The following is a 27,014-nucleotide window of genomic DNA, read 5'->3' on the forward strand; positions in this document are numbered from 1 at the left end:
TTTCCTTATACCAGAAAAAATAAGAATAAGAATAGAAAATAAAAGTAAAAAAGAACACCCAAATCACCCCCCATCCCACCCTGTTTTTCATTTAGTTTTTGTCCCCATTTTTCTACTCATCCGACCATACACTGGCTAAAGGGAATGTGATCAACAAGGTTTTCACAATCACACTATCACCCCTTGTAATCTGACATTGTTACATAATCATCTTCAAGAGTCAAGGCTACTGGGTTGGTGTTTGGTAGTTTCAGGCATTTACTTCTAGCTATTCCAATACATTAAAACCTAAAAAGGGTTATCTATATAGTGTGTAAGAATGTCCACCAGAGTGACCTCTCGACTCCATTTGAAATCTCTCAGCCTGTGAAACTTTATTTTGTTTCATTTCACATCCCCCTTTTGGTCAAGAAGATGTTCTCAATCCCACGATGCTGGGTCCAGATTCATCCCTGGGAGTCATATCCTGCATTGCCAGGGAGATTTACACTGCTGGGAGTCAGGTCCCATATAGGCAGAAAGGCAGTGAGTCCACCTGCCAGAGTTGGCTTAGCATGCAGATCTTTTGAAAAATGAACCAGGACTGAGTGATGAGAGTGTTGAAGTTTTTAAAGCCAGCCACAGCTGTTTTGATAATATTAAAAAGAGGACCAGCATCCATAGTGTCATAGGCATGGCGAGGCATGGGTGCTAATAAAAGGCTGCTGATGAATTTGTCAGTGAATTTCAAGACTATGTAGAGACTGAGGGTTTTATTCCCCACCAAGTTTTTAACTGTGATGAGACTGGACTTTTTGGAAAAAAAGTGCCAAGTAGAATCTACATCACAAAAAAAGGAGAAGGCATTACCAGGCCACAAACCAATGAAGGACAGGCTCACTCTATCTTTGTGTGTGAATGCTAGTGGGGACTTAAAACTCAAGCCTCAACTAGTCTATCATAGTGAAAACCCATGACTTTTCAAGAAGTATAATGTCATAAAAAGCAAACTCTATGTGATGTTGAAGGCAAACAGCAAAGCTTGGGTCACAAGGCAATTTTTTACTGAGTGGACAAATGAAGTATTTGGTCTCCCAGTGAAAAAAAAATTGCTGGAGAAAGATTTGCCTCTGAAAGCTCTCCTACTTTTGGACAATGTGCCTGCCCACCCTCTAGGCTTGGAGGATGACTTACTGGAGGAGTTCAGTTTCATCACTGTAAGGTTCCTACCACCCAACCACTACTCCTCTCATCTAGTCCATGGACCAGCTGGTTATTTCAAACTTCAAAAAGTTGCACACCAAGGTGCCTTTCCAGAAGTGCTTTGAGATCACCTCTGACACCCAATTGACCCTCACAGAATTCTGGAAGGAGCATGTCAATATCCTGCACTGCCTTAAACTTATTGATAAGGCCTGGAATGAAGTCTCTTATAGGACAATGAATTTGGCATGGAAGAATTTGTTGCCAGAAGCTGTGACTTGGAGACTTTGAAGGGTTTGAGGCTGACCCTAAGTGTGCAGGTACAGAGGGTACAGAGGCTGACCCTAAGCCTGCAGGATGTTGTATCTTTGCATTAATACATGAGTCTGGAGGTCAATGCTGCTGATGTTGAGGAGTTAGTGGAGGAACATCATGAAGAGCTCAGCACTGAGGAGCTGCAGGAACTACAGAAGGAGCAGCAATAAGAGGTGGCTGGAGAGGTTTCTTCAGGTGAGGAGGAGATAAGGGAGGATGTCCCCAGTTCCTTTATAAAAGAAATGTGTGCAAAATGGGCAGAAGTTCAAAACTTTGTGGAGACGTACCATCTGGACAAACCTCTGACAAGCAGAAATGAGAATATATTGAATGGCCAAACAATTTCACATTTTCAAAGAATTTTTAAAAGAAGACAGAAGTAGTCCTCATTGGATAAGTTTTTAGTGAAGATGACAAAGAGTATGTCAGAGCCTGTGGTGCCAGTTGAGAAAAGTCAGAAAAGAGAAAGAACACCTGAAGTTCACATGCCCGATGTTCTGTTGGAGGGAAACTCCCTTCCAAGCGACACTCCATTAACCTCTCCTCCTCACCAGTCTCCTCCCACCATCCATTAGCCATGGACTCTTCTCAGTACAGGTAAAGTGACATTTTTATTTTGTTTAATCTAAGTATTTATTAATTTTTAGGTTTATTTCTCATGTAGTGATATACAACCATATCTTTTTACATATTGCCATAAAAATGTGCATTGTCTTTGGTTTGGGAATGCATTGCATTTATTTATATTATTCCTTATGGGAAATATTTGTTTAGTACTTGTCATTTTTGGTACTTTAAGCACCTCCCAGAACTAATTAATGAGTACCATTGTAAAAGACATCCAATTGGAAAGGGACAATTATAACTTTCACTACTTGCAGATGACATGATCCTATATTTATGAAGTCCTCCAAATCTACAGCCCTCTGGTCTGGGAAAATCTGATTGGGGTAATCAAGGAAACCAGATGCCTAGATAACAAAAAATTATGGGTCACACTAGGAAAAATGAAGATATGGTCCAGTCAGAGGAACAAACTTACACTTCAAATGAGATATAGGATTTGAAACAACTAATTGAAGATCTTCAAATAAATACGCTAAATCAATTAAAAAATCAAATCAATGAGTTGCAAGAAAATATGGCAAAAATGATGGGGGATATAAAGAAGACATTGGATGGACATATGGGAGAACTTGAAAGCTTGAAAAAACAACTGGCAGAATTTATGGGAATGAAAGGCACAATAGAAGATATGAAAAACACAATGGAGGTATACAATAGCATATTTGAAGAGGCAGAATAAAGGATTCAGGAACTAGCAGACAGGATATCTGAAATTCTACACACAAAAGAACAGACAGAGAAAAGGATGGAAAAATATGAGCAGGGTCTCAGGGAACTGAATGACAACATGAAGTAGATGAATATATATGTCATGGGTGTCCCAGAAGACAAAGAGAAGAGAAAAGGGGCAGAAAGAATAATGGAGGAAATAATCACTGAAAATTTTCCATCTCTTAGGAAATATACAAAATTTCAGATCCAGGAAGCACAGCATACTCCAAACAGAATAGGTCTGAATAGACCTATTCCAAGACACATAATAATCAGATTATCAAATTCAAAGACAAGGAGAGAATTTTGAAAGCAACAAGAGAAAAGCAATCCATCACATACAAGGGAAGCTCAATAAGACTGTGTGCAGATATCTCAGTAGAAACCATGGAGGCAAGAAGACAATGGTGTGATATATTTAAAATACTGAAAGAGAAAAACTGCCAACCAAGAATTCTGTTTCTGGCAAAACTGTCCTTCAAAAATGAAGGAGAGTTTAAAATATTTTCAGACAAACAGACACCGAGAGACTTTGTGAACAAGATACCTGCTCCAAAAGAAATACTAAAAGGAGCACTACAAGCAGATAGCAAAAGCAAGGAGAGAGATGTTTGGAGAAGAGTGTAGAAATGAAGACTATCAGTAAGGGTAAAAAGAAAGAGAGAAAAAAATAAAAAAAAGATATGACATGAAATCCAAAAGACAAAAAAATGTAGACAGTAGACATTACATTGAGTGAAATTATCTGGAAACCAAAGAACAAGTACTGTGTGGTCTCACTAATATGAACTAACATTAATGAGCAACCTTTGAGAGTTAAAGTTGAGAATACAGGTTATCCAGAATTAGAAAGAGGGTAGAGATGGGGCATTTAATGCTGATGAGGTACAGAATGTTCAATATGATTGGTTGTATAGATCTAGAAATGGATACCACAATACTGTGTGATTATAGCACAATATTGTAACTACTCTGAACAAAGATGAGAGTGAGTACAGTTGAAAGAGGAAGGCTAGGGGCATGTATGAAACCAGAAGGAAAGATAGAAGATAAAAACTGGGACTGTATAACTTAGCAAAACCTAGAATGGTCATGATGGTAATTAAATGTACAAATATAAGAATGTTTTTATATGAGGGACAACAAATGAAGTCAAAATTGCAAAGTGTTGAAATTTGGATGCTATGGGGGAAAATATAATTAATGCAAACTAGAGTCTATACTTAACAGTAACATTGTAATATGCTACCATTAATTGGAACAAAGGCAATATACCAAAGCTAAATGTCTGTAAGAGGGGAGTATAAGGGAGTGGTTTGGGATTCTTGGTGGTAGTGTTGTCTTACTTTTTCATTGTATATTATTTTATTTTTTCTTCTTTTATTTTTTTTATTCTTCATTGTTCTCCTCTTCCTCTTTCTTTGTGGAAGAAATGGAAATGTCCTCATATAGATTGTTGTGATGAATGCATAACTATGTGATTATACTGGGAATCATTGATAGTTTACTTAGGATGGATTATATGTTGTGTGAATAAAACTGTGTTTAAAAAATAAATAGAGGGATAGAAGAGCTGGAGAAAATGTGGAGAGAGGGATGTACCTATTCACTATTGGTGGGGAAGTAGAATGGTGCAGCCCATCTTGGGGGCAGTGTAGTGGTTCTACAGGAAACTAAGTACAGGGTTGCCCTGTGGCCTTGCAACCCTGTTATTGGATATATTCTTGGAAGAAATGAGAGCAGGGACACAAATGGACATTTGCACACTGGTGTTTATGGTGGCGGTATTCACAATTTGCAATGGATGAAGGTGGCCTAAGGGTACATCGACTGGTAAACAGAATAGTGAACTGTGGTATATACATACAATGGAATATTGAGGGGCAGCAAGAAGGAATGAAGTTGTGAGGTATGGAACCAGGTGAATGGACCTGGAGGACAGTATATTGAGTGAAGTAAGCTAGAAAGGAAAAGACAAACATTATAATGCCTCACTAACAGGGACTAACTATAATGTGCAAATGCTGAGAATTTATCTAAGAGCATAGGTTATCAGGGGAAGGCTTATTGTAAAGTTTCCTGGATTGTATACTCTTACAGCAGTCACATCTATTCATGAGTTATAACAGTTATTTCTAAATTCTGACATGCTGAACTCTTTCTGTATAACCCAGTCAGTCCCTGGAACTTCAGGTATCTGTGTGACACCTGAGACTCAGAGCCAGAGTTTGTTAGCTATGAATGTCAGCATTACCCCATACAGCAACTGTTAAAGAAGATGGAAAAGATGTCAGACTTTAATTAGAGATATGACTTGGTTAAGACTAAGGTAAATCAGACTAAAAGGTAAAGTATGATATTGACTGTAATAGAAAAAACAGAACAAACAGAAGAAAAGGAAATATGTCCTGAAATCTTATATTCTTCATCAACTCATCTGTATACACACTGAGTCACAAAATACTATTCCATTTTCCCATTCCTATCTCCATGCCTACTACTATTGGATGCATTAGAGATCGTTTCCTCATTCTTTCATTTCACTGCTCACCTCTATGTATTCCCCTCCCCACATAACCAAACACACACACACACTCTCTTACTATTAAAATCTTACTTATCTTTCCAGGCTCAGTTTACTTTTTATTTTCACTTGCAGTCTCCTTTTAATATTTTTTCTTCTTTAAGTCTGTTGTTTCTCATTATTTCATGAATCACTAGAAGTGGAAATCATGTCTTATGTTTTTTCGAAGCTCATCAAAGCTGCAAAGAGTCTTCATTTTACTGGCCCCTCCACTTATTCCCCAATGTGTCCTATTGAATGAGTAGTTGTGTGAAATGTAGGCTTTATATGAAAATGTTAAATATGACAAAGACTATATGTATTTGAAGGTATATGCAGGCAATCAAAGATAATTTTAAAACCCTAAGGAAATAAATTTTTAAAATTCAGATTATTCAAAACCACAGTTACAGAAATGTAATGAACTTTTTTCATGACAGTTATTTTTTCACATGTTGAAATTACACTCATCACATTTCTTCCTTTTGAATTAATTTTTTATGAGGACTATGCTATTTTTCAATAGCAAAATATAGCTATTGATTGCTTTTAATATTTAGCAAGTTATTATTAAAAGATTTTGCTGTTAGAATAGAGAAAAGAGGAAAAAAATTGAACCACTTTATGACATCGATACCAAGAAATGGAGGAGAAAATAGTCCATTTTAAGCCAGAACTGAAAGGCTTGTTACACTTCTCAGAATGAACAAGATGTACTTTCAAATGAGGTGAATACTACTTCAACTTCCTGACATTCTCTGAGTCATGATCTATTACTTTTAGGCTTTTTGTGAAATTTCTGAGCTGATTTCACAGAAGTACGTTTTTATGTTTTCATTTTGTGACCTTGCAGATCTCCAGAAAGACATAATTCAAAAGGTAATAATAGAAGAAATTGATAATGAAGTAGAGATGTCTGTGTATATACATACAAGTCCATAGATTAAAGCAATTTTTCTCTGTGTCGCTACTATTGTCATTTTAAATAGCCCAATTATTTTTTATTAATTAAGCATATAAGGTCATCAGCCAATATGATAAAAGGTAGAATTAATTGGTTCATTAATTGGAGTCTTTATTCATTAAAAAATATAGATGAGAGATTGTTTTTAGGAAAATAATGTTTTATTGTTTATATTTTGCATGCAAATTGTTGTCTAATATTTTTAAAATAGCATGCCTATTAAAACTCCATGCTTGAAAAGCTATAATTTTCTTCTTCTTGTTGTCAAACTGTGCAATCTATAAATGCAGAACATGAAAACAGGTCCTAAAACTGTCACCTCAAGGTGGGTGGCACCTGTGGTTCCTACTCAGTGTGGATGGTCCTGGGATTTGATTGTTCCTTCAGTTTATTGAACTAGGGTGATTGCTCTGAGACTTGCATTTTGAAGAGTTTCAACTGTTGGCAGATACATTTGTGAAGTGGAGGGAGGGATTGTCACTCATACCTTATTAACTTTTTGTTTCATAATGGAGCCTTGTGTATGTTTGATCAGCATATAACTATTTTACTAGCATTAGGAGCAAACAGGTAGAGCTTCTGTTTTCTGTCCTTGCTCACACATTCATTCAAGGTTATTTAGAAAAACCATTGTGTTTGAAAGAGGCACATGAAAAAAAAAATGTTTGGAGATACAAAAGAAAATTAAAAACAAAAACAATTTATTATTAATGATCCACTCTGCTGCTTCTGGATTATCTAGGCCAGTGGTTTTCAGTAGGGGAGATATCTTCCCCCAGGATACATTCAGCATTATCTGTAGACAGCACAGCTGGGAGGAGGTGCTACTGGCATCTAGTGGGGTAGAGGCCAGGGATGATGCTAAACATCCTTCTGCACAGGACAGCCTCCCCACAGCAAAGATATCATTAGTGCCGAGGTTGAGAAACCATTATCTAGATAAATCAGAAATGCCTTCCAATAAGAAGGAAATAATTTGGCTTCTAGAAAAAATGCAAATTTTATATCCATGTTCGCATTATCAGTACAATTAAAAATATTTTCTTATCATTGTTGATAAGAATCCTACACATTTAACTTTTGGAGATACATGAATGACAACCACAATTACACATTCCTTTCATACCTTACAGTATCTGTTTGGAAGATTTGCCTGAAAGTAGCAGAATTCCCCTTTCAAACTGGATGAAATAATAAGGAAGTTTAATATCCCACATAACAGGAAGATCAGTGGTAGGTTGGCTCCAGGGTTAGTTTTTCAGTTTCAGCAAGACCAGTGTTGTTTGCTTTTGTTTTTATTTTTCTTCTCTGGCTTTGTCATCCACAATGTTAAACCATCTTAGGGCTAGTTCCCCTCCAGTTATGATGAAATATATCTCCCTTAGCCTAATTGGTCCAACTTAAGCCACTTGCCCATGCCTAGACCCAAGATGAGTGCCAGAGGGATGACATGTGCTGATTGGCATAGATTAGTCAAGAAACACACTGGAGCTGGGGATAGAGACTGATTTCCTTGTTGTGCAGACCTTTGAAATAATGGAATACAAAATAAGGATGTTGGAAGGGAGAATTAAGATGAGACTGGATGATCATGTAATTTACAAGAGAGGTCAGATGATTGATTTTAGTGAGATAGGATGTTTAATAGACATCTTTAATTTAAAATATCCGTAGAGAACTCTGGATTCCAAGGCCATCCCCACCTACTTCCCCACAAGAAACCCCATAACTCACCCACATTATTATTTCCCATTTCAGTTCAAGAAATAACCCCTTTTTTGTTTTTTATTTCAACTGGGAGCAATCCTTGATTTTCCTCTAGTCCCAACACTGTATAAAAATATTGAGCAAAACTGTTTGAAATATGCATTTTATATCCATTTTTCCATGCCTACTTCTCCATATCTACTAATTTCTGCTAGGACATGCAATCTCCCAAATGGGCTGCTATTCCAGGTGGAGAGAATTACCAGCAAAGGGACTCTGGGCTTAGCCTGAGCTTGATATATTTGAAGGACCAAATGAAGGAGCGTGTGACTGAAATATAGTGAATTTTATGGTTCAGGTCTTAACACCAATGGCTGCCTTCTTTTCACTCTAATGTCAGTGGAAATATTACCTCCTCAGAGAAGCTTTCTCTGACCATGCACTCTAAAATAACCCCTTTCCTCTGAAAATCTTTATTTCAAGACTCTTATTTCTTTGAGTTTTATCATTCCTTAAAATTATTTTGTTTGTTTTGCTTCCATTTTACTGTCTCTCCCAGTAGAATGGAAGCCACATGAGGGCATGGGCCTTGTCTGTAATGTCTACAGACTGCTTAGAAGAATACCTGGATCTGGTAGATACCAAAAAATCTACCTGTTGAATAATGAATAGCAAAAATGGCTATTCCAGAATGATTTAGGAGGAAAGTGTTTATCTTTCCCAAGTCTTTTTCTTTTCTGAAATATTTCTGTTAGCTACTTCTGTTCTATGTATCCATCCATTCAGATATGCATGCATAGTTTGGGAAGGATGAAGAGAAGTGACGTCAACTACCCAGTGTAATTTTTTCAATCCTACAACCTTCAAGGAACCCTCACCAGCCTCATTTTCCCACCAGAAATGGTGCTTTCATTATACAGAAGCAGAAAATCCAAAATAACCATGGATATGGGTAGTTGTAAGCTATAGAGGATTTGACGATGCCTGAGTTGTCTTGATCACAATAAATATTACAGAGTAATGGGTTGGATTTTACTGGTACATATAACATTTAAAATCTACATGATTACCTTTACATCTGGGTGGAAAAATAAAGGATTAGAAAAGTAAACTGATTTTGAAACATTTTCTAAATTTAACAATAAGAAATAATTGTTTTAATATACAACATTTCCTGGTTACATGGTGTCAAGTGGAAGAATAGAGAAAATCTATTCTTCAATTTTCCAAGGATAAGCCTGTATGTATGTATTACTAATTTAATGTTGTTTATTTTTAAAAAGTCTAATTACTTCATGGGCAAGGATATTTTAATCATTCATTCCTATGATTATTAAGACTCCAAACTACTTAATAGTGACTGCTCATTTTTATAAAGTAGTCCATTACTTAAGAGTAAAAAGTGAGTCTTAGAAGTATCCTGTGTAGTTGTTTTTGCTGAATCTTATAGTCGTTTTAGAGCATAATTTCAAGAAATCTCTTCATTGTAAGTACTTAATTTATCATATTTACATAATAACTATTTTAAAATTTTAAGTGAATTGTATTTTCAAGCTATATTTAGGAAATATTATATGGATTACTTGCTTGAATTTACTTATTGAATGTCTGTGTGAAATGAGGTTGATTTTTTCCAAATCAATCAAATCAACAAGTATTTATTATTAGTTAACAATGTCATAATTTAAAAATCTATCATTATCTTGTGACACTAATTGACACCTTTGGCCCACCTTACCTTTAAAACTAATCAACTAATCACTGTAGGCCAAAACAGCGGAAAAGCAGTGAAATAATGTTGAAATTCTTTTAATTTCTGTTTAGGTTGAAGTCATATAAATAATGTATTATTTTAAATACTTCTCTATAGGAAGTAGAACTATTGACTTGAAATAGACTTGAAATAAAGATGCAAGGAACAGCATCTGTGAATCTATTCAGATTATATAAATCATTTTACCTCGATGTTCCTATGTGTTATGGAATAATGACCAATCCTGTGGCTTCATGGCCTCATAGAAAATATTTGGAGACTTCATTTGATGTGTCTTTAAAATGCTTTAATTGCTCAGAGATAAGTTCGATAAGGCTTGCATTAAAATGGTTTTTGTTTATATACACTGGAAATTTTCTAAGAATCCTCTTTGCCCACCATTCACCCTGCCAACTTCTCCTTGATCCATCTGCATGCACAGTAAACATGCAACACTTAGGAACTCAAGTTTAAAAGTGAGCTTTCCAGTTGACTGAAATTGCACATGTTCTACACCATGATGTGACCACCATCTAGGTCAATGCCAATTTGTACTACATCTGTACAAGTATAGAATCGTGACCAGGGATCAATTACTCACCCTTTGGTTCACATCTGTGGTGTTTTATCAAATCTGAAAAACGGCATTTAAGAATCTGGGCATTGACAATATGGATTGCTCCTGGTAGAGCAGTAGGTTTCATATATGTTTGAAGGAGGTTAAGATTTTTACCTCAAAAATAAATATTGTGAAGGAGGAAGAGTCTAGTTATCTTCAACTGTATGGCACAGTCATGACTTAATCCTGCTTATTATATTAATAAAGCTGATATAGCTTGAGGTTCAATGCCTTTTACACAAGAAAGCAGTAGGGGTTGTGGGGAGCAAAATCAGAAGAGAAAACTAGGCTAATGCCCAAACTCCCTTTTGGGGTAAGCAGGGCCCTGGTGCATGGCCTGGACGTGGCTCACAAGTGCCATGGATCTGACCAAGGCTGAGGGAATGAATCGAGGGACAACCCCAAATCGTGTTCTTGGTGGACAGATTTAGAAAAACACACAAATATATCTGAAAAAGACTAGGCCAGGCAAAGTAGTAGAAATCAGATAGATGAAATGTCTACAAACAAAATGATCAAGGCGGGGATACTGGAGGTGGAGCTTGGAGAGTGACTCTCAAAGGGGAGGGAACATATAGTGAGTCTGCATCTCTACCTTCCATGAAGGGTTTATGTGTGCAGGCAAATGATGATGGTAGATTGCCCTAAGTACCCTTATCTCTCTGGACAGAGAAATTGTCTAGAAATAGGCATATGAGTAAAGCAGAACCAGAGTCCTTTCGTGCAGATTGCAATGGATGGCAGCAAGAATTGCTCTTTTTCTAAGATCACAAACTATGAGAATCCTATAACCTTGAAGCTGTAAGAAGATCAGTTTCTTTATCATATGGGGAAAATTTTCTGGAGAATGAAACCATTGCAGAGGAAAGCAGAGCTGAAGATTAGGGATAATGGAGAGGTGCCTGATGAACCAAATTTGTGCCTGCAGTCACTGTGCTGTCCAGCTACAAATCCAGCCCCTGCCCTTTTTTCTTAAGTCAATATTCATCACAGTTCTATTATTTCTTATGAGTTATTATTATTTGGCATTTAAAATCTTGATGCCTTAAAATTCTAGTTTCTGGACCATTCTTTTTTCTATGGTTTATTATTATTCCCTTCCTATGTAGACCCAGACTTAGAATATAGTTAACTGTTCACTCTTAATAAATAATGTCTTTTTAAAAATGGATTTAAAAAGCTTCCCCTTATCTTCTCATTCTTATGAAAATATTTGGGGGAGAGTCTGTATATTTGTGTTCAAAGCTCTTAGTAAGCTATCAAAAGCTATTTTAATGTTTTCTTCTTTTCTCCAAATGTATATTTCAATTTATTGCACTTTATACTTCCATTGGTCTGTAAAAAACCCTTGTCTGATAGGTCTACTTTTTCTCTCTTGTGTTTCCAGTTATCCTTTAAAGGACATGCCAATCAGATGATGCAATGTTCTGGGACATGGTAATTGTCTGTTCTGATTTCTCTTGAAAGTTCCTCAGAGGCTAGTTCTTAGAAATCTCTTTTATAAGGTAAAGATCAAATAGATTTTCCATGTATTTTAAGATGTCATCATTCAACTACTGTCCATTTATAACTCTTTGGGTGCACTTTTGTGAGGTTTTCATGGTGCTGACTCACCAGTTCTGATCTACAAAGGAGAAGAGCAAGTTGAAACACTCATTCACTTAAAGGTCAATGTTCCTTTTCCATCTTTCTGTTCTTGAAAATATCTTATGGAGAAGGTATTTTTCATTCAATATGGAACCTTCTTGATCTCACTTTACACTCATGGCATATAGCTTGGGAAAGTGTGGTTAAGAGCCAGAGAGTATCAGAAGTGCTAATATTGGCGACCTCTTTGATGGTCAGACACATGCTAAATGTAAACCCCAAATAGTCTTAGTTCTCTAACTCTGAAGTGGTTTGATTTTGTCAGTGTTGATTGAGATATTACCAGTCTTCACTCAGCTGTTACGTTTATTTTATTCATAAAGAAGTTCTCAGAGGGTATGCTCTCAACTAACACTTGTTGATAAATGCTATTTGGCAAACATTTTAGTCTGTTAGGATATTCAAATTTAAAATAAAGGCATGAACATTATGTTACCAGGAATCTTGGTTCCAATTTTTTTATTAGAAATAAATACTGTAATACATTGTTTACTTATTTCATTTTACTGACCTTTTTTTTTATTGAACTGCTTGACATCTTCAAAATCTTCCAAATGCTGGTAGACACATATCTTGTTGCTCTAACCCAGGAGTTAGCAACTTATGGCCTACAGGGCCAACCTTGTGTTCAAAGTTTGGTTGGAACAGAGCCATGCCTTATCATCTATGGCTGTTATCACATTACAACAACAGAGTTGAGCAGTTGTAACAAAGACTATATAGCCTGCTAGTCCTAAAATATTTACTATCATTTCCTTTGCAGAAAATATTCTGCAGACTCTGCTCTAACTGATCACAAAATACTCAGGAGCCAGTGGTTGGCATGGTTGCTGCTTTTTCCAGGAATCATCTGGTTATATAACCTAAACACTGGCTCCTTAATATGTAATTTGTATGTATTAACTTGTGATTATTATCAGTAAAAGTAGAAAGAAAAGTCACTACAATAGTTTTCCATTTTATTTATGTTTTAAGATAGTCAAGGTCAATAAAGTCATTATACTTAAGATTTTAAAAATGCAACTTCAATTACTGTATACTTAATATGGAAAATAAGTCTGCGATAAATTTAAAAAGCAATAAATTTGTTTATATGTTCACAGTGCTCTGAATATTAAATTAAAATATTTTACTTTAATCTTTCCATGTTTATTTAGAACTGTAGAATATTAATTGAATGTACAAAGACAGAAGATTCTCAGAGATAGCATTAATGTTTTTAAATATCATATTCACTATCTTCCAGATTTTTTCTAAAACATGTATTTATGAACTCATAATGATTATTAATGGAAAATTATCAATTTTTACATGCAATTTTCTAAATGTAAATAACATTTATATAAAGGTCAAGCCAAATAATTGGGAGTTACACTATATAGTGAAGTATTAGAGGGAATTTTTTGTTGGTGTCTATATTTATTTTTAAATTAATAGATATTAAAGTGCTTAATCCAAATTGATGAATGTCATGGAAACAAAATACTTCCCATTCTCAGAATGTATCTTAGGATCACATCCTGAATTGGATTGTTTCTAAGTTTTCTAAAGTATCTATGTTTTTACTGTAAAATCTTTGCTACTAGGGCATTTTGTTAGAGTGAAACTTTAATGAACTGGATATTGTTTCTTAAAATACTTGCTAGAATGATTAAGGCATTCTTTGGAAAATGCAAATCATAATTTTTCCAATCATAATTCTATTTTCTTGATTTAGTCTTTCAGAAAACTAGAATCATTTTAAAGATTATACTCCAGTTCTTTCACATTACATGTTTCTCATAATTAATTTTGGTCAAAATATAAATTTCTTTCTTTTCTATCTTCAAAAGTATGTCATCAAAGTACACTTTTTTGGCCTGCATATCTAATTCTCTCAGCACCAACTCCAATCTATTTAAAATAAGAATAATTGACATATGGATTACAGATTTTACTTGAGACCCTAATTTGTGGTAAAGAGTTTGAAACTTGTTATAAGATTTATGCCTTTCTTTTCATGGAAAATTGAAATGCAATGACATATACAGTAAAACAAATAGAATAATACTTTGTCATTTTGTAATTAATATTGAGATACTCTCCAAATAAACAATTATTCTTGTTAGTTTATGCTGATATATTGATGTGATCTATGAAAAGTATAAATACTATTATCCATAATGATACCATTATTTACATGTTCTATACAGAGCTGTATGATGCTAGAATTGTCAAAGTGGAGGGTTAATTAAAATTAGGTGATAAACGGAGTTTTTGTCCATGTTCAGCTTCCAGGAAACATAATCACCCATGGTTTTTTCCTTGTTAATTGGAATAGACATACATTCTCAGCAACACGCAGAATTCCTACAATGGCTCCCTGACCCATTCGCTGAGGGTCATTACGCTGGCCCTCACATTATACTAAGTAAAAGCATAGTATGTAACAATATTGCTTCCCTTGGAAATTTATAAAAACGAGGGGTGAAGGAAGTGATTCTGATCACTATTCCCATTGATCTGGCATGAGTGGCCTGTGAGGAAAGTAGGCAGATCTTGGAGAACACCTGTGGATTGTGTAAATTTAACAAGAGGTGATCAATGACCACTGATGTTCCAGCAAAGATATATTTAATAGAGCAAAACAATATAGCTATGTATAGTTATTGATCTGATAGTTGCTTCTTTTACTCTATACCTCTTTACAAAGATTACCAGATGCAATTTGCTTTCACTTAGCAGCAGCAACAGTACACTCTATGGTGTGGCCTCAGGGTTGTTTCTTCTTGCCTGTTCTTTGCCAGAATGCATCTGCAGAGATTGTAATTGTCTTGACATCCCACCATACCACACCAATTTAATGTATTGATTACATCTTGATGATTAGACTTGATGAGCAGGAAGTAGCAAGCATCTTGGATGCCTTAGTAAGACACATGTACACCTGAGAGTAAGAAATGAACTCCATGAAAATTCAAAAGGCTGAGACCTTACTAATGTTTTGAGGCACTTATTTGTATAAAGCATATCCTCACCAAAGCAAATGACAGATTTACCTTACATCATATACCATAAGATCCCAGGCCAATATTCAAAGGGCCTCTTGATATTGATGGGAACACATATTGCTGTTTAACTGTTGCAATGACCCATTTACTGAATAACAATAAGGTTTCCAGTGCAGCAGATCCAGATCATATTCCAAGCTTCTCTGCCCACTGGACCTTTGGACACTGAAGATCCAACAATAGAGTCTGTGACCAAAAAAAGATGCTTTATACAGCATTCAGAAATCCTCAGTTAGAGAATTGTTGCCTACTTTGAGGATTTTAGAGCAAAGCCACATACTCTTCTGCAGAAAATTATCCCTCTTTTGGGAAAAAATTCTTTGCTTTATTATTGGATCTTGGTACTGGTAGAGACTAAACACCTGACTCTAAGACATCAAGTGGATACTGATGCGTAGAGACTGAGTTCCCTTTGTCATCGTATGTATATATGATGAGACTATATGCAATTTTATACACACACACGTACCACAAGTGCAGGAGCAATCCATTATCCATCAGGCATGCAAATAAGAAATCTGTTTTGAGTAGTTCTGAAAAGCACAAGTAATTTTCATGAGCAGGAGGCTCATATACCTACAAATCTATTCCTTCTGAGTCACTCATTCTCTCTCAATACATATTTATGGTCACATAAATAGTTACCAGTAACTAGTTAACTAAGAAGGAAAAAACTTAGACCTGATTTACAAATGGGTATGGAAAATATGCTGGCACCCCTGGAAGAAGACTGTTGTAACGTTACATTCCCAGTCAGTAGAGTTTCTGAAACACTGAAGAAGAGGCATCCTACCTGGGGGAAGACTTTCATTGAGTACATTTAATTATCCACTCTATAGCCTTAGAAATTAGTAGAGATACAAATCTTCACAACTGTTAGTCACTAACAGTTGGTCTGATTGTCAGGGATTTGGAAAAATCAAGACTGAAAAAATTATTGGTAAGGAGATGGGGACAAAGATGTGAATGGGCCACTCAAAATAGGCAGAGACTATGAAGATATTTGTGTTCCATGTGAGAATTCAGGAAAGGATATCCACTGAATAATAGGCTTTCATTAATCATATGGACAAGGTGTTATGTTATATGGATGCCAGCCAGCCTCTTCTCCTGCCGTACCCTTACTTCCTCAAAGGGCTCATGGACAAAATGTTCATGACATAGAGATGGAAGCTATGCATGATCTCAACAAAATTAATTTCCTCTAACCACAGTCACCTGGTTATTACCATTATGAAGTGCCTGCCTTCCAACATCAGAGATCAATGCTCAGTCTCAATATTACATAGTAAGCTGGAGGGACCAACCAGCCACCTACTGGCAGGTTGATTACATTGGATCCTTTCAATTATGGAAAGAGAGGTAATTTGTTCTCCCTTGACTAGATATAATGGACTTGACATACATTTATCTCTTCTACTCACAATGCTCTGCCAGCATCATGATCCATGAACTTACAAAATGCTTTATTCATCATCACAGTACTCCAAAAAATTCTGACCAATTAAACAATTTCATAGCAAAACCCCCCCAAAAAATGTGCCAGTGAACTATTCCCATAGAAATATTTTTTCTTCCATGAACTCCATCACCCATACACTTCTTGCTTGCCTGATAGAACTGTTAAACAGCCTTCGGAAGACTAAATTTGGTGTCAGTTTTGAGACAACACTCTAAAAGAAGGAATTCTATCCTTTGGGTACAGTATATGCTTGAATCACTGACTTACATTTTGTAATATTTCTCTCAGAGCCAGGATACACAGTATAAGGGGATAGACATGGCAATAGCTCTCCTGTCTACTAATCTATGAAGAGAAACAACTTTTTGCCTGCATTTCCCAAACTTTCGGCTCTGCATGTTTGGAGGTTGTAATTTCTGAGAGGAGAGCTTCCACCAGCAATGGTTCCATGAAGTAGTAAAGTTGAGACTGTTATCTAGTTATCATAACTTCTCGGTACCATTGACCAACAATTAAAAGAGATTTAATGTACTGATTAGAGTGACTGATCCTTTGCCAGGTGTAAATTAGGTTGCTACTTAACAATAATGGGGTGACGCTGGGGTTGTGATTCTGCTAACCACATCTCTTCTTTGCCAACTGCTTCCTGTTAAGTTCTGCCAATAGAAGGCACTAAGTGGAGACTGGAAGACTGGGCAAAGGGAGAAGTCTTCTTGCTGTTAGCTTTCTGTTATTTTTTGCATCTACCACTGATGATATTCAACTTGACAGTTGGTTCCAGCTTCCACCTTCTTTCAGAACAACCAGAACCAGCTTCACTTCAGTCTTGGAAATAACTGTGCCATCTTTGGGTCCCAGAATCACAGAGCAGATTATAGAAATGAAAATATGGAGCTCAGAGAAAATAGCTTAGTAACTGGAATGAATGGTAAGTACTTAAAGGTGGAAAGTGATGTTTCATAAAACAGTTATTCCAAGCAGTTTTTTTTCTTGCTTTTCCGTGCTCTTCCTTAACTCTGAATGTGTGTATGTGTGCATGTGTGAACAAATTGAATACTCTTTACTTTAGGAACATTTGTCTCAATGCATAATAAGAACTATACTACATGAGTCTTCAATTAACTGATTTCAGAGATAGCCTTTTTTAATTGAAAACAATAGTAGAGACAACTGGCAAACACCAACTTAACCAAGAGATTAAATTTAACACCATTGGTGGAAATTACTGATATTTTGCCCACAGACATTACTCCTTGAGAAGGGCGAATGTCATGTTTGTGCATAATCTGAATCTAATGATGAGGAAATACTAGACATACCTGATAAAGGGGCATTTTATAAAATAATTGACCAGTATCTTCAAAAGTTCAAGATTATGAAAGACAAGTTGTGCAGAACTGTCCCAGATTGGAGGACCCTAATAAGATAAGAGAATACATGGAATACAAGACCTTGTATTATAAATCCTGGGGCAGAAAAAGGGCATTAGCGGGACAGTTGGTAACATCTGAATAAGGTCTGTAGATTAGTTAATGGTATTGTGTAATGTCAATTTCCTGATTTTAATGACTGTACTACGATAAGTTATGTAAGACGTTAACATTTGGGGAAGCTGAGTGAAGTGTATACAGAAAATCTTTGTATATCTGAATATATATAAAAATATATATATATATATTTTGTATATCTGAAATTCTTCAAAATGAAAAGTTAAACAAAATTTCAAAATACAGTAAAAGAAGCAATAAACATCCAGTATGGTTTCTGTTAGTATGGTTTCAACTAGTGAGGTAAGAACTATTCCTTTATTTTTTGTCCTCCTCTGCATTTCCCTCAAACCCCATCACCCTAATCTTTCATCATTCTAGATCCTATGTAAGGTCTTCTCCTGTACAATTCATCATTAAGTCCCAATTGCTAAAGAGAGCAGAAATGGCAGTGCTAGGGTGTTATTGTGTCACCTTGCTAGTCTTTTATGGTTTAAAATTGTACTGATTTAAATTTGAGTTCTTCTCTTAGACCTTTGTTCTAGTTTGCTAATGCTGGCAGAATGCAAAACACCAGAGATGGATTGGCTTTTATAAAAGGGGTTTATTTGGTTACACAGTTACAGTTTTAAGGCCATAAAGTATCCAAGGTAACACATCAGCAATCGGGTACCTTCACTGAAGGATGGCCAATGGTGTCCGGAAAACCTCTGTTAGCTGGGAAGGCACATGGCTGGCATCTGCTCCAAGTTCTGGTTTCAAAATAGCTTTCTCCCCGGATGTTCCTCTCTAGGCTGCAGTTCCTCAAAAATGTCACTCTTAGTTTCTCGTGGGGTATTTGTCCTCTCTTAGCTTCTCTGGAGCAAGAGTCTGCTTTCAACGGCCGTCTTCAAACTTTCTCTCATCTGCAGCTTCTGTGCTTTCTTCAAAGTGTCCCTCTTGGCTGTAGCTCCTCTTCAAAACATCACTCACAGCTGCACTGAGTTCCCTCTGCCTGTCAGCTCATTTATATGGCTCCACTGATCAAGGCCCACCCTGAATGGGTGGGGCCATGCCTCCATGGAAATATCTCATCAGAGTTATCACCCACAGTTGGGTGGGGTGCATTTCCATGCAAATCTAATCAACACCTAAAACGTCTGCCCACACAAGATTACATCAAAGATAATGGCATTTGGGGGGACACGATACATTCAAACTGGCACAACCTTCATCAAGTTTCTTAATTAACAAAGCACCAGATGTCACTGAATTCTGCAAGCTTTTCTATTACTGGTGAAGTCAAAGGCTCTAGCCTATGACTGTGAGGTTAATTAACTAGTAAATTAAAACCTCAGTCAAGCCCTTCTCTTCTCCCAACTCTTCGGGTACATTCCTGCTCCCTGAGTCTTTATTTCCCTTGAAATGTTCTCCTTCTCACCCACAACCTGCTCTTTTCAATCCCTATATGTTGACTCTCATTTCTCCTTTCTTATATCTCCATTCAACTGACCTCATCCCCACCCACGGAAAATTTTCCCTTCCTTCCAAGCCCATCATTAACTTGACTTTCCATGAACACATTCTCCTGGGAAGAAGGAGAAAGGGGGAATTTTATAGTCTGAGTTTTTAAAAGATCCTGTAACTCTGCAATTCATCCCTTTTGCTTTGACTATGTTGTGTGTGTGTACATGTTCCCCTGTGTTCTGTGGTGTGAACGCACACTTCCATTCTTTGTTTAGAAAGTGAATTTGGGATCAGGAGCTCAGTTACTCTGTCTGACCCATCTGCTCTAATACCTGCGTAACAATGCCCACATAAGGCAGAGATCCAAAGAATGTCCAGGTACCTGAGGAGACCAACTAAGGATACACCATGGAGAGGAAAAAAGAGAATAGACCTGAAATGTAGACTCCTAAGACAGATATAGAAGCCAAATTCATGGAGATTATTGAAGAGCTTTTGGGAATTGCCCACTTGAAAAGTAAAGAGAACAATATTTCTGGAGATAATATTTCTCACAGAAATATTGAGGGTATAACTTTGAATGGCCTTAGCAATTAATTGGCTGTAGTAGATGTGGAAGGGGTAGAGGTTGGAGAAATAATAAAAATTTTTAAGTGGAACAACTTGAAGTTTAAAATATAACCAAAAGTTGGGATAATTTAGAAAATAAATCAATTAACTATTTTGGTTTCTGAACAAGTTATGAAAAAAATCATCTCATGATTTCAAAAAACTTGATTATTTTTTACTATTTGTTAATAACGATCAATAGAAGATGTCAGAAGTGAGGAAGAGTATGTTTTTAGTACAGTTTGTAAACACAGACAATGATTTTTGATAGTTTCAATATCAGTGCTGAAATTTGCTTATTAAAAGATTATTAAATATTTTCCAAGTTTTTGTGTCCTAATTTTTATACATGAAAAATGCATTGATGCTCTGCTCATTTTTAGAATGATTTTGTTGCCTTGAAATTTGAAAATATATATATTTTCCTAATACTCTGCCATAAGTTAATGGAGAGAATCTAATTTCCAGCTTTTAATTTCATCATACTTTCTAAACACACACTGATGATACATTTTTAGGAGCTGCTTGTTCACTATAAGGCTTCAAACTATTTCTAAAGTGCAAATTGTGTTAATATATTAGAGGTTTCATAATAAATCATGTGAGTTGAAATTATGTTGCTCTGTTGATCACTTCAAGTGCCAAACTCACAACTGTGTAGTCTTGGTTCCCGAAGTGTGGTCTACAGATCAGCAACCTGAGCATCACCTACTAGCTGCTGAGAAATGAAGAATCTCAGGCCTCACCTTGGACCTGCTGAATAAGATTCTGCATTTTAACTAGCTCTTTAGATTTTCTGGTTATCTGTTACTGCACAAAAACCACTTCACACTTAGTTGATTGAGACGACAATGTATTATTTCTCATAATTTAGCGTATCAGTTGAGGTTTCTTCTGCTCACCTGGTGTTTTCTGGAGGCACTGGCTCAGCTACAAGATCGAAATTAGCCTTAAAAGCTATGGAGTTCACTCCTCTCCTTGGAATCTACACTAATGTGTTTATACTGATGAAGGAAAGAGGAAGCACTAGAGTGAGATGAAAAGGCCTAAACGGAGAAAGAGATGACTGGACTGAGTGCATAATGAATCCATTTTAAATTGGGAAAAAAAATGAAATTTGAAGAAGCATATCACTTGTCAAAATTCATGCGAGACTGTATCTTGGATTTTTTCCCTACTGAAGAAAATGCAATCACGAATTTGTTGTGTTATTGCAGGACTGAGAATTCTTGCATTTTCCTTCAGAAGGGAAAAACTGAAGAGCATGAACTATGGAGACATGATACAAATGCATAAAATTGTAAGAAACTAGAAGAAAAACCAAAGACAAGCAACTATGGTGTTAATTATGTAGGAATGGGGGCTGTGAGGAGCAGGAATTCATGAATAAAAACATTCTCTTCCAGTCTTAGTATTTAGTCTTCTTTGATGCAACTTCTTCTCTTCTGGATAAGCCCATAATTGGAAGCCAACAAATTACACTCAAAATGATATCATTAATTATACATTTGTTTATAAAAGTAATAACAGGAAATTTCTAACAGTATCATATTGTCCTCAAATTGTTAAACTGCTTTCAGTGTTAGACTATAGAGGTGGTGGTGAACTAGTGTGCCATATTGTAAGATTAAAAAAAAGCATGTTTCAGGATTCTTACCCAATTAATATTTGAGTTGTTGTTTAATAATATTTGAAATAATAATTACACTCTTTTGACTTCTGATGCTCAAATTCCATACCTAATTATCTTCATTTCCACTTTAATTTTAGTTCCGATTGCATTTATTTCACAGTGAGGAGGTCCATCCTTTGTTTAGAATTTACTATGCTGTAGGCACTGTGCTAAGTACTTATAATCTCCTTTGAGTTATGTAGATAGTAATTGGAAGGGCTGGGATTCAGTCTTTATAATCTGACTTTCCATAAAACCAGTGCTCGCTCTTGTTGACACCATGAGGCCTTTTGTGAAGTGTTCTGCTGTGCATCAAGCCTCTTCAAAAACACAGTTTCAACAAGTGCTCAGCACCATTTTTTTTGAGGTCTAGTTAAGAACCTTCCTTCTGCTTTTAAACTTTAGATATTCTGATTATGTATTTCTCCTGCCTTTGTTCACACTTAACTTTACCACCCAATATAGGTATAAGTAAGCTTATTAATAATCATAATAGGTACCATTAGAATAATTTGGAATAAGATATTATCTAGAAATTGTAACCCAAGAACTGAAAATTACCGGTTCTTTTAAAACCCTAAATGGTTTAGATTAGGATTGTTAAACACAGATAGATCATGTGGAATAGGTACAACTTGTCTTATATATGTTTTCTGAAGTATCCATTTGTCTGTGAGGGTTTTTCTTTTTTGGAAGGTATTCTTTGTGGTTTCAGAGATCAAAAATGGAGTCCTTCCATCCACGGTAAAGTATGCACCTTTGAATTAGTTGTTCTTTTTCTACTTGCTGTTATGTAGGAACAAAGAAACTAGTAAATATTTAGAATTGGAACACTTTTTTTCTTTTATGCATTATATCCATGTGTCCACATAAGGGCAATACAGAAAAATAAAAGCCTTAGAATAGTGTTAAACTTTCCAATAGTGAACTAGTCTTTCTAAGGCCAAGGTAAGCTGTGTTTTTTATACTGGCTTAAGACAAACACATTCCTAGGGCATCCTGAACCTCTATGGTGGATGACATAGAGGCTGAGGGAACATTCTAGGAAAATAATTTTAGGTTGGATAAATGAACACATCAGAAGGGACACAGGCAGATAAGCAGGTGCACTTGAAAACTGTTGCACTTGAGAACTTGCTATTTATTAGCTCTTCTTTCTCCATGTTCTTCATCTTGCTACTTACTTATTAACTTGGAAGTTTTGTTGGAAATGATACAATGTCATTAATTATAACTCCATTGATTTGAAATTTATGTTATTTTGAATAAAGGAATTCACCTTTTCTTCCAGCTATCTTTGCATCTATTTTTAACTCCCTTTTTTTCCCTTTTATTTCTTTCCTTCTCCCTTAGTTCCTTCCTATGCCTTCTCTTCTTAACCACTTTCTCCCTCCCTCCCTCCCTTCCTTCCTTCCTTCCTTCTTTTGCTACTGATTTTCACAAATGGTACATATTGTTTCCTTAATGTTTAAAATTCTGTTATAATTTTAAACAAAAGGCATTTTATATCATTTACAAGCCAATTCATATTCTATTCAAATTAGTTTTATCTACCTTTTAAAATTATAACAAGTGAATTGGTAATGTAAAAAATATGTAGTATACCAAGATTAAATTGTTTTTAATCTAAAACATAAAACCAAATATTCTTAAGCACATTATTATTTAACTTTTTAATAAAAGAAAATTAATTTGCATTGCTTTTTCCTGTCGAAAACAAATGAGCTTTTTCTGTACCCTAACATACTGCACTTTTACACTTTAATCATAACAATAATTGTAAATTCTGTTATTATAACTTTTGTCAGGACTGCTAATGCTGAAGCAATTTGCAGATAAGAGCAGAACATCTTATTGCTCAGCAAATGTTTTCAAACATTCTAATGAGGTTACACAAATATTGTATGATCAAATCTCCTCCAACAGTGGTCACTTTAAGAACAGTGGTGGTCCTTTGGGAAGATTTTGAACTTTAATTTTTATTTCCATATGATAATTATTTTCTTGTTTTGAAGAAAACACGCAAAAACACTCTTACACAAGCCTCCCCATGCCGTCACACTTGGCTTGGTTATTCAACCATCAGAACACTGCAAAACAGCACTCCAGGACAGAGCCAATGTGATTTTTCCTAGAATTTCTCTCACCGTTTTGTTCTGGAACACAGTCTTACTTACGTGCTTTAAAGAAAGTTGAAGGGAGCTTTTCCAAAAGTTGATTAATTGATGGAACTATAATTCAGTATTAGTCTGTTTCTTCTACTCAATTATCAGTTTCTGGAAAGTGTCTTGTCTCTGAGCTCATTAGCCACTCTCCTTTTATGCATTAATCTTTCGTTATATGTAGGTACTGTTCTAAGCATTTGCAAACATTACACACTAAATACCCACAACCTTGCCTAAGATAATTAATGCAAAACTTTTATAGATGAGGGAGTGATTAAAGATTATACAGTTAGTGTCCCTTGTCTGAGGGCCACAGATGTTAAGCTATTAAGCACCAGAGCTGTCATCTGTTTAACTATTGTCCCACTTCCTATTATATATGGTCACTTTATTTTATTTGGTGTCAAAATATTCTGATAATGGTATAGTTAAAGAAAATTTTTTTAAAAAATCTTCGTTATGCTTTGTTTTACTTTATTTAATTTACTTTACTATTACTTCCTTTTGGGGGAATATTTGACCATTAGATGCCATGTTTAAAATATATATACATATATTTAAAATAAAAATATATTTCATATACAGTTTATATGTTCAATATTTAGATATACATAAATACATACACATGTGTGTGTATTTACATAAAGAAATTATTCTGAAAAGTGCTAGGTAACAAGAGGAAAAACTCAGGTAATTTTATTTAAAATGCAGACTGCTGTTTGATGGTAGCAATAACTATTGTAGACTATTAAATTATAATTAATTCAGCCTGAATTATCCTGATAATATGGTTACTGAAGGAAAGTCTGATGCATTTCCTAATGTTCACGAGAAAATATGTAAGTGGGGGATGTTATCATACATTTTGTTTTATTGACTTCATTGAGTAATTTGTAAGCAAGCAGCAATTTATCTATTAAATTCTTTTATATGGTCAGGATCTTGTAACAGCATCTTTTCTCCTACAAGATATTTTTATCAAGAGTCTCATGGAAGTCATATAGGAAGTGTCCTGGGAAATTCAACCAGTTACATTTTCAGTTTCGAGATTATGACTGAAATGATTATTCAGTTGAAGTGTGGAATGATTTCCTTTCCATATATGTAGTAGTAATAGCAATGATAGAAGCTAAAATCTATGGCAGACTTTCTATGTCCCAGGCACTATTCTCAGGACTTTGTTCTTGAAAGAGTTCTCATAAATAAAAACTGATTGGCTCAACCTTACAAGTGGCACTCTTATTTTCCACCTTAAAGGAAACTTAGTGAGTAAACCAAAGTTTTACAGATAAGAAAAGAGAGTAATTGTGCTATTCACATGAATAGCACCTAAAAAAAAATTCTTAGTATAGTGAATCAAAATGAATTTGCTTATTGTCATAATATTATTCCAGTTTCATCATTTTGTCCAATCATTTAATATATACATATTATGTACTAGACACTAGACTAGTAGGTGCTGGGGACAGCAATAACCAAAGTACAAAATAAAAATCCCTGCTCTCATGAACTTAATATTTTGGGGTTAAAATAGAGGAACAAATAAATGTATAATATGTCAGGTGGTGATAAATGCTACGACAAAGCCAGTGTCAGGTAAGAATTTAGAAACATGCATTTAGAGGTTGCTCTTTCATATAAGGAGGTCATGAAAGGTAATGAGGTGCTGTCTAACAAGGTTTTACTGGAGCAGAAAGCTGAAGGAGAGAGAGGAAGCCACATCTAGAGAATACACAATCCAGGCAGAGAGAAAAGTTCATGCCAAGCCTGATGTGTGACCAGATTTGACATGTTTGAAGAATAGCAAGGAAGACTTTACAGGAGTAGGAACTGGTGGAATAGATGATGCAGTCAGTGTCCAGGTCATGTGGAGACCAGCAGGATATTAAAGGACTTTGAATTCCTCTTCAGAATGACATGGAAGGCACAGGAGAATTTTGATCAGATGAATGGTTTTCCCTGGCTTCTATTTTAATGGCTTACTCTTATTGCCTTGAAGAGAATGGAGGATAGAGGTGCAAGAGTGTAAGCAGGGGCATAAATTGACTATTATACAAGTACAGGCAGGCAACAACAGTGAACTTGAACTAGGGTGAGATTAGTGGGGTTGGTTAAATGTGTACAAGGTTCAGGTTATGTGTTGATGGTGGACCTTACAATATTTGCTGATGAATGGGTGTGAGAGAAAAAGTCAGGGATGATCCCACAATCTTAGGCCCGAGCAAACAGATGACTGGAGATGCCATTTACTGAGGAGGGGAAGATAGTAGGAGAATCAGGTTTGGATGAAAAATTAAGAATTTGGTTTTGGACATGTTAAATTTGAGCTATCTATTAAACCTCCAAGCTCAGATGTCAAATAGACAGTTGGACATGAGACTGTCGTTCAGGATCTGGACTGTAGATAGAAATTTTGAATCATCAGCTGGAGAGGTGGTATGTAAAGCCATGAAACTGGAAGAGATCACATGGTAATTGCATGGCGTTAGAAAAGAGAAGATCCAATTACTGAAAGCTGAGTCACCATTTCACTGTTTAGAGAGGAAAGGTATGAAGGAACCTACAAGAGTCAGTGAAGGAACTGTGAGTAAGGTAAAAAGAGAATCAAGAGAGAGTGATGTACTTTTAATCAAAGAAGGAAGTGTTTTAAAGAAGAGAAAATGTTTTGCTGGTAGAATAAGATAGTTACTGAGAAACGGCCACTCAATTTAGCTATGGTGCTCATGGACAGAGGAGTTTCAACAGAGAGGTGGTACTCGGCGGGTTGCAGTGAGAAAGTAGAGGCATCAAATGTGGACAAGTCATTTTTAAACAACTTTATGAGGGTATAATTTACATATCACAAAATGGAAAACTCTTGAGGAGTATTGCTATAAAGGGGAGCAGAGAATTGGAGCAGAAGCTGGAAAAGAATATGAGGTCAAGGGAGTTACTTTTTTTTTTAAGATGAGATATTTCAGTATATATATGGTGACAGCAATGATCCAGGAAATGTATATGGAAAGGGAAAAACTGCAGGGGTGCAAGTCTGGTGT

Source organism: Choloepus didactylus, chromosome 14, assembly GCF_015220235.1.
Source record: "Choloepus didactylus isolate mChoDid1 chromosome 14, mChoDid1.pri, whole genome shotgun sequence".
Classification (NCBI taxonomy): domain Eukaryota; kingdom Metazoa; phylum Chordata; class Mammalia; order Pilosa; family Megalonychidae; genus Choloepus; species Choloepus didactylus.